The following is a 13548-nucleotide window of genomic DNA, read 5'->3' as shown; positions in this document are numbered from 1 at the left end:
TTTTGAATAACAATTTGGTAATGCTGGTGTAAGGCAGTGATTTTTAACATGATTGTGTTCCTCGGTACACTATATCGTTCCGTAAAAGATCGTCAGGTGTTCCGCAAGAAATTGTTAAAATGGACTAGCGTTCTATGGAACACAGGTCGAAAATTAAAATCACAACTGCTTTGCGTTTGCCTTTCTGCAATTCCTGCCCGTATATCAACTTTGTGCAATTGTGCTCATCCAAACAGGCCAAGATATCGCATTGAGAAAAGCTGAAAGTGAATAAACTGTTGTTGTATTGTTTATTTTATTGCATTATGGATTAGCCCATATTATAAAATCCGATTTGGTGTTCCGCAACATTATTTTAATGCATAAAGTGTTCCGTGGCTCAAGAAAGGTTGAAAAACACTTGTGCAAGGAACACTTTTTACGCAACCTGACGGATAGGGAGGCAGAAAGTGCAACAAAAAAACAGGAACACGAATTAATGCGATAGAAAAAAACAGTCTGAATTGTAGAGTGGACATTTTCAACTCAAGCAAAAAGAATAAGGTAAAAATTAGGACCATCCTAAAGGGTGGAAATTTAGACAGCCTGAGAGTAAATGCTACTGAGGTGGAAATTTCCACCTCAGATGAAGGGTGGAATTTTACACTTTTTGTGGTGGAAAAATCCACCCTATGAGTGTATAAGCCTAGGGTGGAAAACAGAGACTAGGGTGGAAATTTCCACAGTTTAGGGTGGATTTTGCTGGGGGTGGAAATTTCCACCATTGCTCAAGGGTGGAAATATCCACCATTTTTGGTGGAAAAATCCACCCTACAGAAGCATAGGGTGGAAAACAGAGACCACCCTTAGGGGTGGAAATTTATTTACCTTTTACTTAACAGTGCACCATTGCGTAATTTTTCTCACTTTAGAATGAACATAGGACGAGGAAAGTTTTTCAACTGTTTACTGATGGAATTTGCCAAGTCGTTGTCGTCGTATCCAGGCTTACGAGTGGTGAGAGCCTTGAAACGGCAATCGTAAGGGCGCCGGTTCGACACCGCTCAAGAGCATGCGGCTGTGTCTTTGGCAGGACACTTAAAGGCATGCCTGAAGGTGGACACGAAGATTGGCTTTCTTGCCTTCCCGTCCACTTAATTTAAATCTTTGCCAAGTCATAAGCTAATTTTGAAGGGGCAAGTTTTGATGTAGAAACGGAAGTTGTTTTAAAACGATTTATTAAGTCTTCGTTTTTCCTACAGAAAGCCAACAAAATTTTTTTTCGTTTGGAGGCAGCACTTTTTGCACGAAAACTAGAGAAAAGCAAAAAATCTACAAGGTTTGATTTGTTTTTCAAGGATGGTAAATTGTGTTTGGCTAAGTACATGCCTATTTCTTTTGCTGTTTTTAGCGTACCAAATAGTACTAAACTCAGCACATCAAAGACTATATGATTGTATTTATTTTTGCCTTACAAGTTATATTTATGGTAAGTTTAAACGGTTTTGCGACCCACTGTGGATGGTCTCGCGATCCAAGTTTGGGTCGCGACCCACTATTTGCGGATCCCTGCTCTAGACTACCCCTGCTCTAGACTAGAGTCCAGTGGTTCTCAACCGCCGGTCCGCGGACCGGCGTCGGTCCGTGTAATTATTTTGCCGGTCCGCAGAAGATCTTACTTTCTGCAGAGCTTATTCTAAGGTGAAGTCATTATTATATTGTAAAATTGTGATTGCACTGTGAAATATGCACAGCTGTAAAACTGACATATCTCCACGTAAAATTGTTTGATAATAAAGGTGAACGTTTTGATGATCTAATTCTGTGCCGTTGATAATGTTTTTGTGACAAGTTGCTCGTGGTTTTCAAAAAGTTTTGAAACACAGAAATACATAACCAAATGGGGAATTTTGTCCTTAATTTTGAAAATTTTTATAGTCGTTGGAGACGAAATTTTGGAATTAGATAAATTTGAAGTTCCAGGATAGTCAGGCCTACAATGGAAATTTACCAAAACCGGAGTTTGAGAAAGCAAAGATCTTGTTTTTCAAAGACGATGCGGAAAATTGCGCTTCGGAATAGAATGAAGACAAGACGATTTGCTATGGAAAATTCTGGTAAAATGGAGTGGTGGAAAAAGTAAAAAGAGGTGCTGAGCATTGTGAGTCAACACTTGAAAGAGTTGGCTAACAATTTTGACGATCATTTTGCGTACCATGAAGATCCTCGACATGGAAACTTTTGGATAAACAATCCATGCATCGATGAATGATGTCAACACATGCGACCTTAATCTTCATGAAAAAGAAAGTCTGATTGAATTACAATATGTTGTGCTTCTACTTTGCAGTCAAGATTTGAAAAACATCATTGTAACACTTTTGGATATCTCTTGCAAACGAATTCGTGCCATCGAATTGATGGTAGGCCTAATTGTTTCAACTACGACAATTCTTTTTCATCTCTAGCTTTAATAACAAAGCAAAGAAATCGCCTGGATGCCGAAACAGAGCTATACGTGTTTTAGAAACTTCTTTGATATCTCGTCTTCCTCACATAGGCTACTGGCCGCGTAACAGTAGGAAATTTTCCACTGACATTGATTTTGTATGCAAATGAATTGACATTTTTCTGTTTGAGTTGATTTGATTGCCGTTTTATTCCAATTTTTGTCCTGAATACGAATCATATGCTAAAACCTTGCATTATGGTGCGCAACGACAACTTTGGATAACTCAACGTTACAAATATTCATTCTATTTACTACGATCTTTGGTTGCCGGTCCGCGAACATTTTTTTTTAAATTTTGCCGGTCCCCAACTGTTAAAAGGTTGAGAACCACTGGACTTGACTACCGGTCCTCGCTTCAATACGCCTGCAATGTGCAAGCTCACGTCAGTGGTGTGATGGCGGACTGGTAAACATGTTAGATTGGCACGCTTGAAATTCTTGCTTCGAATCTTCTCCAACGCGATTGTAGGTTTAGCGTTCTAATTACATTTTGTTCGCTTTATTATGGGGTTGGGATGTGAGGATTAAGGATTAGAGGTAGGGGAATAGGACTATAAGAGTGCTAGGACGGGAGCTGAACTGGGAGCCGGGACAGTTTTGTCAACGCACTGCCTTCAATCAAATGGTATAGCTCAGGGTTACTCAACTAATTAACCTTAACAAAGGTCCAGTTTGACAAGTCGACAATTTTTAGAGGTCCGATGAATAAGTTATTTCACAAGCAACTACTAAAGTTAAACTATCTGTACCAAGCCACTTTTTAGGTAAAATGTAACTCGAAAAGACGTATTATTTTCTTAAATAGGGAAAGGGAAAGGAATTTGATACACTTTTAACATTTTTGCCTGTTAACTGAAAATTACTTGACACAAACTATTGATTTTAAGCTGAAATGAAAGTCTGATCCCTTACACACTTTTTAAAAACATTTTCACTTTTGTATTTGTGTTACTTTTCTTTTTTAATTGAAATTTTAAAAACATCACTCAAATGTATCAATTTACCTTCCACGGAAGGTAAATTGATGCACCCGGAAGGTAATTTGATACAGTAAAACTAACACAGAAATCTCCCTTGACAGCAAAGATCTAAATGAAAATTTAATATGTGGTTGACGTGATTGTGCGCAAGGATGACTGTTGAGACCCATGTGTGCGGCGAAGCTTCTGCAGCGGGATGGACATGGGAAGAATGATTGGCTGGAGTTCTTATTTAAGAGGGGTTCTTTGAGCTGTTCTCATTTTTTAACAGTAGATAGCGTGTAGACCTACGAAAGCCTATATAATAGTTGTTTTCCAAAGTAGCAGGTCTAGTTAATAAAGAACAACTTATTTAAATCAACTAGATCCATGACAACATTTATTACAGTCACAAAAAAGAATTTAATATACAGTACTGTATAAATTTACCTTCTCCACATGTATCAGTTTACTTTTTTCAAAAAAAGTAATAAAATTCTGATTTTTGTATGCTTGGATGCACATTGCACACTGACACTGTGACATTGCAGAAAAAACGTGACATGCCCGTAAAGCCTTATCCATAAACCATCAAAATAATGAATTGGGTTTCATCTTTCAGGAAGTTTTGTTTAATTTTCCAGACGAAAATAATCATGAGTTAAAAATTGTACCAAAATACTCAAAAAACAAAACACTTTCACAATTTTATGCCACAAAAGCACGAGTTAGCTGCATGGTGCAATTTTTGCAGGCATTATTTTCACAGATCTTCCACCTAATGACAATATTTTTGACTAACATTTTTTGTACACATCTGTAGGGAGGGTGTATCAAATTACCTTCCGTATCAACTTACCTTCCCTTTCCCAATCGTAAAAATATTCTCCATCTTTGAACCGTTCTGCTGGACGTTCCTCCCAAATGCCCACCTATTGATGCACATCCCTGGAAAGATAATTTAATACTGAATCCGATGCATGCAAAATTTAAGTGGCATATGTTGCGCAATATAGTTTTATTTGAAGATGTTTGGAGAGGTGTTTTTTATGCAAAAATCGTATTATTTTCTTGAATATTGTAAAAATATCCTCCATCTTTGAACCGTTCTGCTGAGCGTTCCTCCCAAATGCCCACCTATTGATGCACATCCCTGGAAAGGTAATTAAATACTACATCCGATGCATGCAAAATTTAAGTGGCATATGTTGCGGAATATAGTTTTATTTGAAGATGTTTGGAGAGGTGTTTTTTATGCAAAAAGTCGTATTATTTTCTTGAATATTGTAAAAATATCTTCCATCTTTGAACCGTTCTGCTGGACGTTCCTCCCAAATGCCCACCTATTGATGCACATCCCTGGAAAGGTAATTTAATACTAAATCCGATGCATGCAAAATTTAAGTGGCATATGTTGCGGAATATAGTTTTATTCGAATATGTTTGGAAAGGTGTTTTTTATGCAAAAAGTCGTATTATTTTCTAGAATATTGTAAAAATATCCTCCATCTTTGAACCGTTCTGCTGGACGTTCCTCCCAAATGCCCACCTATTGATGCACATCTCTGGAAAGGTAATTTAATACTGAATCCGATGCATGCAAATTTTGAGTGGCATATGTTGCGGAATATAGTTTTATTCGAAGATGTTTGGAGAGGTGTTTTTTATGCAAAAATCGTATTATTTTCTAGAATATTGTAAAAATATCCTCCATCTTTGAACCGTTCTGCTGGACGTTCCTCCCAAATGCCCACCTATTGATGCACATCCCTGGAAAGGTAATTTAATACTAGATCCGATGCATGCAAAATTTAAGTGGCATATGTTGCGGAATATAGTTTTATTCGAAGATGTTTGGAGAGGTATTTTTTATGCAAAAAGTCGTATTATTTTCTTGAATATCGTGAAAATATCCTCCATCTTTGAACCGTTCTGCTGGACGTTCCTCCCAAATGCCCACCTATTGATGCACATCCCTGGAAAGGTAATTTAATACTAAATCTGATGCATGCAAAATTTAAGTGGCATATGTTGCGGAATATAGTTTTATTCGAAGATGTTTGGAGAGGTATTTTTTATGCAAAAAGTCGTATTATTTTCTTGAATATTGTAAAAATATCCTCCATCTTTGAACCGTTCTGCTGGACGTTCCTCCCAAATGCCCACCTATTGATGCACATCCCTGGAAAGATAATTTAATACTGAATCCGATGCATGCAAAATTTAAGTGGCATATGTTGCGGAATATAGTTTTATTTGAAGATGTTTGGAGAGGTGTTTTTTATGCAAAAATCGTATTATTTTCTTGAATATTGTAAAAATATCCTCCATCTTTGAACCGTTCTGCTGAGCGTTCCTCCCAAATGCCCACCTATTGATGCACATCCCTGGAAAGGTAATTAAATACTAAATCTGATGCATGCAAAATTTAAGTGGCATATGTTGCGGAATATAGTTTTATTTGAAGATGTTTGGAGAGGTGTTTTTTATGCAAAAAGTCGTATTATTTTCTAGAATATTGTAAAAATATCCTCCATCTTTGAACCGTTCTGCTGGACGTTCCTCCCAAATGCCCACCTATTGATGCACATCTCTGGAAAGGTAATTTAATACTGAATCCGATGCATGCAAATTTTGAGTGGCATATGTTGCGGAATATAGTTTTATTCGAAGATGTTTGGAGAAGTGTTTTTTATGCAAAAATCGTATTATTTTCTAGAATATTGTAAAAATATCCTCCATCTTTGAACCGTTCTGCTGGACGTTCCTCCCAAATGCCCACCTATTGATGCACATCCCTGGAAAGGTAATTTAATACTAGATCCGATGCATGCAAAATTTAAGTGGCATATGTTGCGGAATATAGTTTTATTCGAAGATGTTTGGAGAGGTATTTTTTATGCAAAAAGTCGTATTATTTTCTTGAATATCGTGAAAATATCCTCCATCTTTGAACCGTTCTGCTGGACGTTCCTCCCAAATGCCCACCTATTGATGCACATCCCTGGAAAGGTAATTTAATACTAAATCTGATGCATGCAAAATTTAAGTGGCATATGTTGCGGAATATAGTTTTATTTGAAGATGTTTGGAGAGGTATTTTTTATGCAAAAAGTCGTATTATTTTCTTGAATATTGTAAAAATATCCTCCATCTTTGAACCGTTCTGCTGGACGTTCCTCCCAAATGCCCACCTATTGATGCACATCCCTGGAAAGATAATTTAATACTGAATCCGATGCATGCAAAATTTAAGTGGCATATGTTGCGGAATATAGTTTTATTTGAAGATGTTTGGAGAGGTGTTTTTTATGCAAAAAGTCGTATTATTTTCTTGAATATTGTAAAAATATCCTCCATCTTTGAACCGTTCTGCTGAGCGTTCCTCCCAAATGCCCACCTATTGATGCACATCCCTGGAAAGGTAATTAAATACTAAATCGGATGCATGCAAAATTTAAGTGGCATATGTTGCGGAATATAGTTTTATTTGAAGATGTTTGGAGAGGTGTTTTTTATGCAAAAAGTCGTATTATTTTCTTGAATATTGTAAAAATATCCTCCATCTTTGAACCGTTCTGCTGGACGTTCCTCCCAAATGCCCACCTATTGATGCACATCCCTGGAAAGGTAATTTAATACTGAATCCGATGCATGCAAAATTTAAGTGGCATATGTTGCGGAATATAGTTTTATTCGAATATGTTTGGAAAGGTGTTTTTTATGCAAAAAGTCGTATTATTTTCTAGAATATTGTAAAAATATCCTCCATCTTTGAACCGTTCTGCTGGACGTTCCTCCCAAATGCCCACCTATTGATGCACATCTCTGGAAAGGTAATTTAATACTGAATCCGATGCATGCAAATTTTGAGTGGCATATGTTGCGGAATATAGTTTTATTCGAAGATGTTTGGAGAGGTGTTTTTTATGCAAAAATCTTATTATTTTCTAGAATATTGTAAAAATATCCTCCATCTTTGAACCGTTCTGCTGGACGTTCCTCCCAAATGCCCACCTATTGATGCACATCCCTGGAAAGGTAATTTAATACTAAATCCGATGCATGCAAAATTTAAGTGGCATATGTTGCGGAATATAGTTTTATTTAAGATTTTTCGAAGGTATGTCATGTCGCACTTTATGCCTCGCACTTATTCACGGATATCTTTTTTAGGTGGAAAGCGGAAAAATTATTCTGCCAGAATGACGGTGGTGTTTATTTGTCAAGTTTTCTTCCGTATTTGAGTTCATAGCAAAGTAGTCACTTGCCTAATGTCCCTACCATGTTTAAATGCCCCAGTTGAATGACTTTTTAGTACGGATAGCTTGAAGAACATTAAAACTGACTACAGGAACAGTTTAAAGTCAGAAAGTTTAGTTGGTTTGCTACACACCCAAGGTATGAAGTCAGCTGACAAACTGGGATTAAGGGATCGAGCTAAATTGTTGCAGTTGGCAAGGGCTCATGAAGAGTTCAACTACAGATGCTGAAGCACATGAACTAATCAACTAATTACTAGTCGAATTAGCTCTCATGAATAAGTCGATAGTCGTGCACAGTTTATGTCATTTTTAGCATGTGATAAGCATTGGAAAATCTTCACTGTATCCCTGTAATATTAAACATCACTGTAATTTAACATACGGTACCGTACTGCTTTTTGCTGTGAGACTTTGCCCACTAATACAACAAAGTTATGTAGAATGGTTTTTGCTAGTGTTGTTGTTTAAACCGCTTAACTCTTGCTTTTTGTTTCAGAACGTGAAACTGTTTGAATGTAATAATGATTTAGGGAACTTTGATGTAATCTAGGAATTTTTAGACGTAGCTTTGGGGACTTTCAGGTTTTCATTTATGAGAGCACTGCCCAAATGAATGATCATCATGAAACTCAGGTAAGGTTTATTTCAGTTGACTCTAATCTATTCTTCAGGGTAAACTATTTAATACTTTTTACGGCAATTACGTGACCTGTTTATTGGTTTTGAAGTAACATTTTTAGAAGTAGCCTACTCGATTTTTTCAAAAAGTGGTATCTTCACTTTCAAGTGGCATAAAAATGACTATTATGTCAACGAGAAGTTTTTTATCAGGATTCGAATGTTGCTACTATCACCGCATTATGTATATACCACAAGTTTTTTGCAGATTGTTTTATGAAGTAGATTGCGCAGCATCGGATGCAACCTAATTAGTACCACCATGAACAATTCGTACCGTCAGTTCGTACCTTGAAAAGATCGAAAAAAAAATTAAAAAAAGCCGAAGTTGCTGATCACAGTTTCTGCAAATATTTTAAAATTTTTCCGCAAACAAACAAAAACTCTTAGGATCATTTAAAGAAATTTTTAAATGTTTGCGGAAACTTTGATCAACCCTAATCCCGAACCCTTTTAAAATGTTTGCGGAAACTCTAATCAAGCCTAACCCTTTTAAAACGGTAGGCCTACCTCTAAATACCCATTGTCAGGCATAGTAGGCTTTTTGGGGGTTTGTGGAGCATTTTCAGGGGTTGTCAGGTATTGTGGAGTAGGCTAACTACTTTCAGGCATTGTTGGGAATTTCCAGGCATTGTCGATCATTATCAGTGGTTGACGGGTTTGTTAGGCATTATAGCATTTTCAGGGGTTGTCAGGCATTGTAGAGTAGCTACTTTCAGGCATTGTCGGTAATTTCAAGGCATTGTCTAGGATTTGTCTAATGCCTGACAATGGGTATTTAGAGGTACCCCTTTTTAAATGTTTGCGGAAACTGCAAGTGCGATCGGCGACTTCAGCAAGCTCTTAGGATCATTACCAGAAATTTTAAAATGTTTGCGAAAACTGTGGAAAAATGGAAACTGCGATCAGCAACTTCGGCTTTGTTCTATTTTTTTTTCACTCGATCTTTTCAGTTTGTTTGTTTGCGGAAACACCCTAAACCTTAACCCTTTTAAAATGTTTGCGGAAACTGCCTTCAGCGACTTCGGCAAACTCTTAGAATCATTACCGGAAACTTTAAAATGTTTGCATTACCGGAAATTTTAAAATGTTTGCATTACCGGAAATTTTAAAATGTTTGCGGAAAAACGGAAACTGCGATCAGCAATGTTCTATTTTTTTCTCTCGATCTTTTCAGTTTGTTTGTTTGCGGATACCGATGCCTAGCTAATCGATATCTAATCCTTTTAAAATGTTTGCGGAAACTACGATCAGCGACTACAATCAGCGACTGCTTTTTTAACTTTTTCTCTTGATCTTTTCAAGGTAACTGAGGGTACGAATTGTTCATTAGGGTGGAGTGAAAAATAAAAAAAATTGAATTTCAAAAAGTGGTCTTGATATATGGCCCCAAATATCAAATGAAATACTTCTATCATAATTTTGGGTTCTTGCACCCTCTAGTGGCCGTGCAATTTCACCAAACGAGCTGAAAATAGCTAATTTTGCCATATCTTGATAAATGCTTATACTAGAAAGTTAGTTTTTGGCTTAAATGCTGCAGAAGTAACATGTTTCTATCTTATTTCCAAAGAACTTTCTCTTAAAAATGTACAGAAAAAAGTTACAAGCAAATTACTGATTTTTTAAAGTAAAATCAAGCACTGATGCAGTGGGTGCGATGTCAAAAGTGTATAATGATTGATCTTATGACTGTGAAACATACCCCATCAAGTAGAACTACTTTTAAAAACTTACTCAAACAAATGAAGTCCTCTTCTAGTATAAATACACTTGATCTTGGCAATCAAAGAATCAATAAAACAGTCTAGTTTCAAAGTGGACTTCGAGTAATCCACTATTTTTATGGCTGATTCACACTGTCACAGTTCGGCTTCAATGAGGCAGAATATAGTTTTGTTTTAGAAATTCTTAAATAAACTGAATTCATTGTGTGCATATTTAATTTGTATTTCAAATGTCATATTGGAGTCAAAATGCTTAGTGTGCGTCAGTCCTTCACATTCTTACAGACATGCTGTTGTATGGTTTGTATCACACAACTACATATTGAAAACACAAAAATTTCAAAGCTGGTTTCAGCATCACACAGTATTAGTCTGCACAAACATTAAAATCGTGTTTGGTATTGAAGAATTTCGTCAGCTTTCGGGACTTTAGTTTTTGTCTGATAGTGATGAGGCCATCTCTACGTTTTAATCCAAATACATGAGCAGATGCTTGATATCTTTGAGGTTTAAGTTGACAACTTGGTGAAAATATTTAGCCTTGATGTTAATAACTGGAATTTGGAACAATCTGATGTTGGTATCAATGTTACTGTTTGGAGGTTTGGATTCATTTACATACCCACCTTCAAAGTTGTCAATTGGAATGTGGTATTGTGCGTTTGATTTACGCATATCTGTGATCTTGTTTATTGCAAGTCTTCAGAGGTTACACTGCAGTTGGTTGGATAATTCAGCTGAAAACAAAAACGGAAATAATTGTAACGAACACTTCATAGGTGTCATGAAAACAGGGTGGGCAAAACATATTTTGTTAAAATAAAGCCCACCCTATTTCGACACCTATGTACGCTGGTAGCCTGGTACGCACCGCGACTGTTTGATGGGACTGCTTTCTATGCTGTTTTAACGATCTCGGCTTATGCATTTCAACATCCATCTGTTCTATTGCAGTTCAAACAACTGTGTCGTATCTAGGAGGAAAAAGCCTACACGACACGGTTAATCGATTGATGCCTCAGGTGATGTTAAACGAAGTCGCAAGTTACGTCTCGCGGACCGGGAAGGGGAAAATACATTAAGTGGAGAGAAAAAGTTTTCTTTTGATTCCATGCAAAACTTAAAGAACATGGTCGTAGGTAAGTGTTTGTTTAAGTTTTGTATTCACCTCTTGTTGGTATGATATCGTCTCCAGAAAGAATACTTACTGTTCATGATTAATTTTCAATGAAATAACAACCTTGGATATATCATAAGTTTTGCAGCATCTGAAGTTTACCTTTTTCGTAATCTTTTTTGTCAATTTGCTGTTTACTATCCCTGATTAATGCCTCAGTCTAGATCTAGTTGAAAAACACCTGCTGTTTACTCGTGTGCAGTAAAAAAGATGAGATTAGAAAGTTGATCTGGCCGATTTCACAGGGAAGGGTGGCCTTCTCTGCGAAAAGGTCAGGAAGGCCGACCTTCCTAGGTTCGGCGGCTATGCTTATGGTGATGTCCTCGCTTTTACTTTTATTACAGCTCTCCTGATGATCGTGCCACGCACGTGAAACAGACTGTAGACTCTGTAGAGCAACGTTCTTAACCTTTTCTGACCCGTTACCCCACTTTAAGCAATTAAGCATGTTGGGCATCTTAAATCTATTATTTGTCTATTAAATCCCATAACCTTGTCCATTTGCCCTGCAAGCAGTTCAAGGCGTTTATGTCAGAGAAAAAGTCGCACAAATAAGCAACCTTCGACAAGAACACGTTGTTCTGCATCTTCTCGTGAAGACTTCCAAACAGCAGCATAAAATTAATTCCATTCGTACCAATTTTATTAGTCTTTGGCAATCAATTGAATGGAATAGCCAAAGCCAAACCCAACAATGATTTAAGTTTGATTAAAAATTGGTAATAATTTGCACTGTCCTGCTCATTGCCCTCTGGAAGACCTCAAACTTCCCCAGATTGAGTAATTACCCACAGGTTAAGAGCCGCTGGCCACAGCAACATATAATAGGAACATTTGGTCTAACTATTCATCTGAGGCCGTCGATGCCTGGTTCAGGCAAGGCAATTGAAGAAGAAGAAGGCCACTGCTGTAGATGATTGTGTAAAAATAAAAATCGATGTAACATTATTTGTTTACAAAACTGCTTTACTTATAGATGTTGTCCAGAGCAATACGAAATCATGCACTCTACAAGAAATCGACCACAAACTGGGCGACTGGTTTAAGACGTGGGAAGACCGCGATGGGGGCCGGCTTAAACGTCTTGCTACAAAAAGTACTGCGGGTATGTTCATTTGTTCTCTCCATCACTGACAAATCGTTACTATTCTCTCAATAAGGGCAATAAAAGCATTTTTATTTACTTAACCAGCGATTAGTTTATTGCTGGAGCAGAACTTCAAGAAATATACACACATTTTAAGACTTGACTTCGAAGATCTATCAAACGATAACAATAATAATTTGCACTGGTTAGAGAAGACAAACCGCATTAACACGATTAACGAATGTGCATTAATGTTAGAGGTTGATAGAACATAACGGTATACCCATTCCCCACCCCATCGTATAGGCTACGAATTACAGAATTAAAACATACTGAGGAATGTTAGGATGTATTAAAAAAATGCTTGTTATTGTAACATAACCGGGTGTTGCATACACATATCCATGGGCAATGTAGCAATTAGAGTCTGTTCTTTCACGGTGCTGTAAACACGACCTAATTTGCACTGTACAGTATATTTTCTTTCATCCCTGCTTTCTTTACAAATGTTGCATATTGTTTTATAGGTACTTGCGTTTGAGCCGCCACAGATCACGTTGTAACATCCAGGCGCAGTCTTCTGATGAGGCATGAAGTACCTCAGTCCACTGTGTTTTTAGACTTTTATGCATGTCTTGTCGTAGCTGTGAATTGTGCATGGGTGGTGCATTTTACCATTCGAATAAATGTATTTTTCAACAACTTTACGTTTGTTTACATCATTGACTTAAATTTGCTCAGTATAAGAAGATGGTCATCGTATTGGCATATTGGATCATCAGGACAGTGTCAACTTGAAATTGCAGGTTAAGTTTAACCAACGTTGCTCAACTACAACGATTAGTGCAAAATATGTATGGCCAACTGCGACGAAAAGTGCAAAGTGCGTTTGGCCAGCGTAGGTACCAACGATGAACTACGTTGGCAGTAGAGTTGGGATTACGTAGGCCCAAAGATTTTAAAATAAGTCGGCTCAACTGCGACGAATGGTGCAAAATACGTTGGGCCATCGTAGGGTACCAACGATGAACTACGTTGGGTGCAGAGTTGGGATAACGTTGGTCCAAACATTTTAAAGAAGTTGTCCCAACTGCGATGAATGGTGCAAAATACGTTGGGCCATTGTAGGGTACCAACGATGAACTACGTTGGGTGCAGAGTTGG

At 37.3% G+C, this 13548-nt stretch overlaps 1 long non-coding RNA gene across 2 annotated transcripts; it reads left to right on the top strand.

The window, feature by feature from the left end:
- Window positions 1-8177: 8177 nt before the first annotated feature.
- On the top strand, window positions 8178-13100 carry LOC145774813 (uncharacterized). 2 transcript variants are annotated; one of them, XR_014290059.1, is made up of 4 exons: window positions 8178-8348; window positions 11075-11259; window positions 12274-12402; window positions 12912-13100. It is a non-coding gene; the product is annotated as an uncharacterized LOC145774813 (long non-coding RNA). The 2 variants fall into 2 exon arrangements; XR_014290058.1 differs by lacking the exon at window positions 11075-11259.
- Window positions 13101-13548: the final 448 nt, after the last annotated feature.

Source organism: Aplidium turbinatum, chromosome 7 (assembly GCF_918807975.1).
Source record: "Aplidium turbinatum chromosome 7, kaAplTurb1.1, whole genome shotgun sequence".
Lineage (NCBI taxonomy): Eukaryota > Metazoa > Chordata > Ascidiacea > Aplousobranchia > Polyclinidae > Aplidium > Aplidium turbinatum.
Note: the sequence above shows the minus strand (reverse complement) of the source record. Positions and strands in the feature narration are given on the sequence as shown.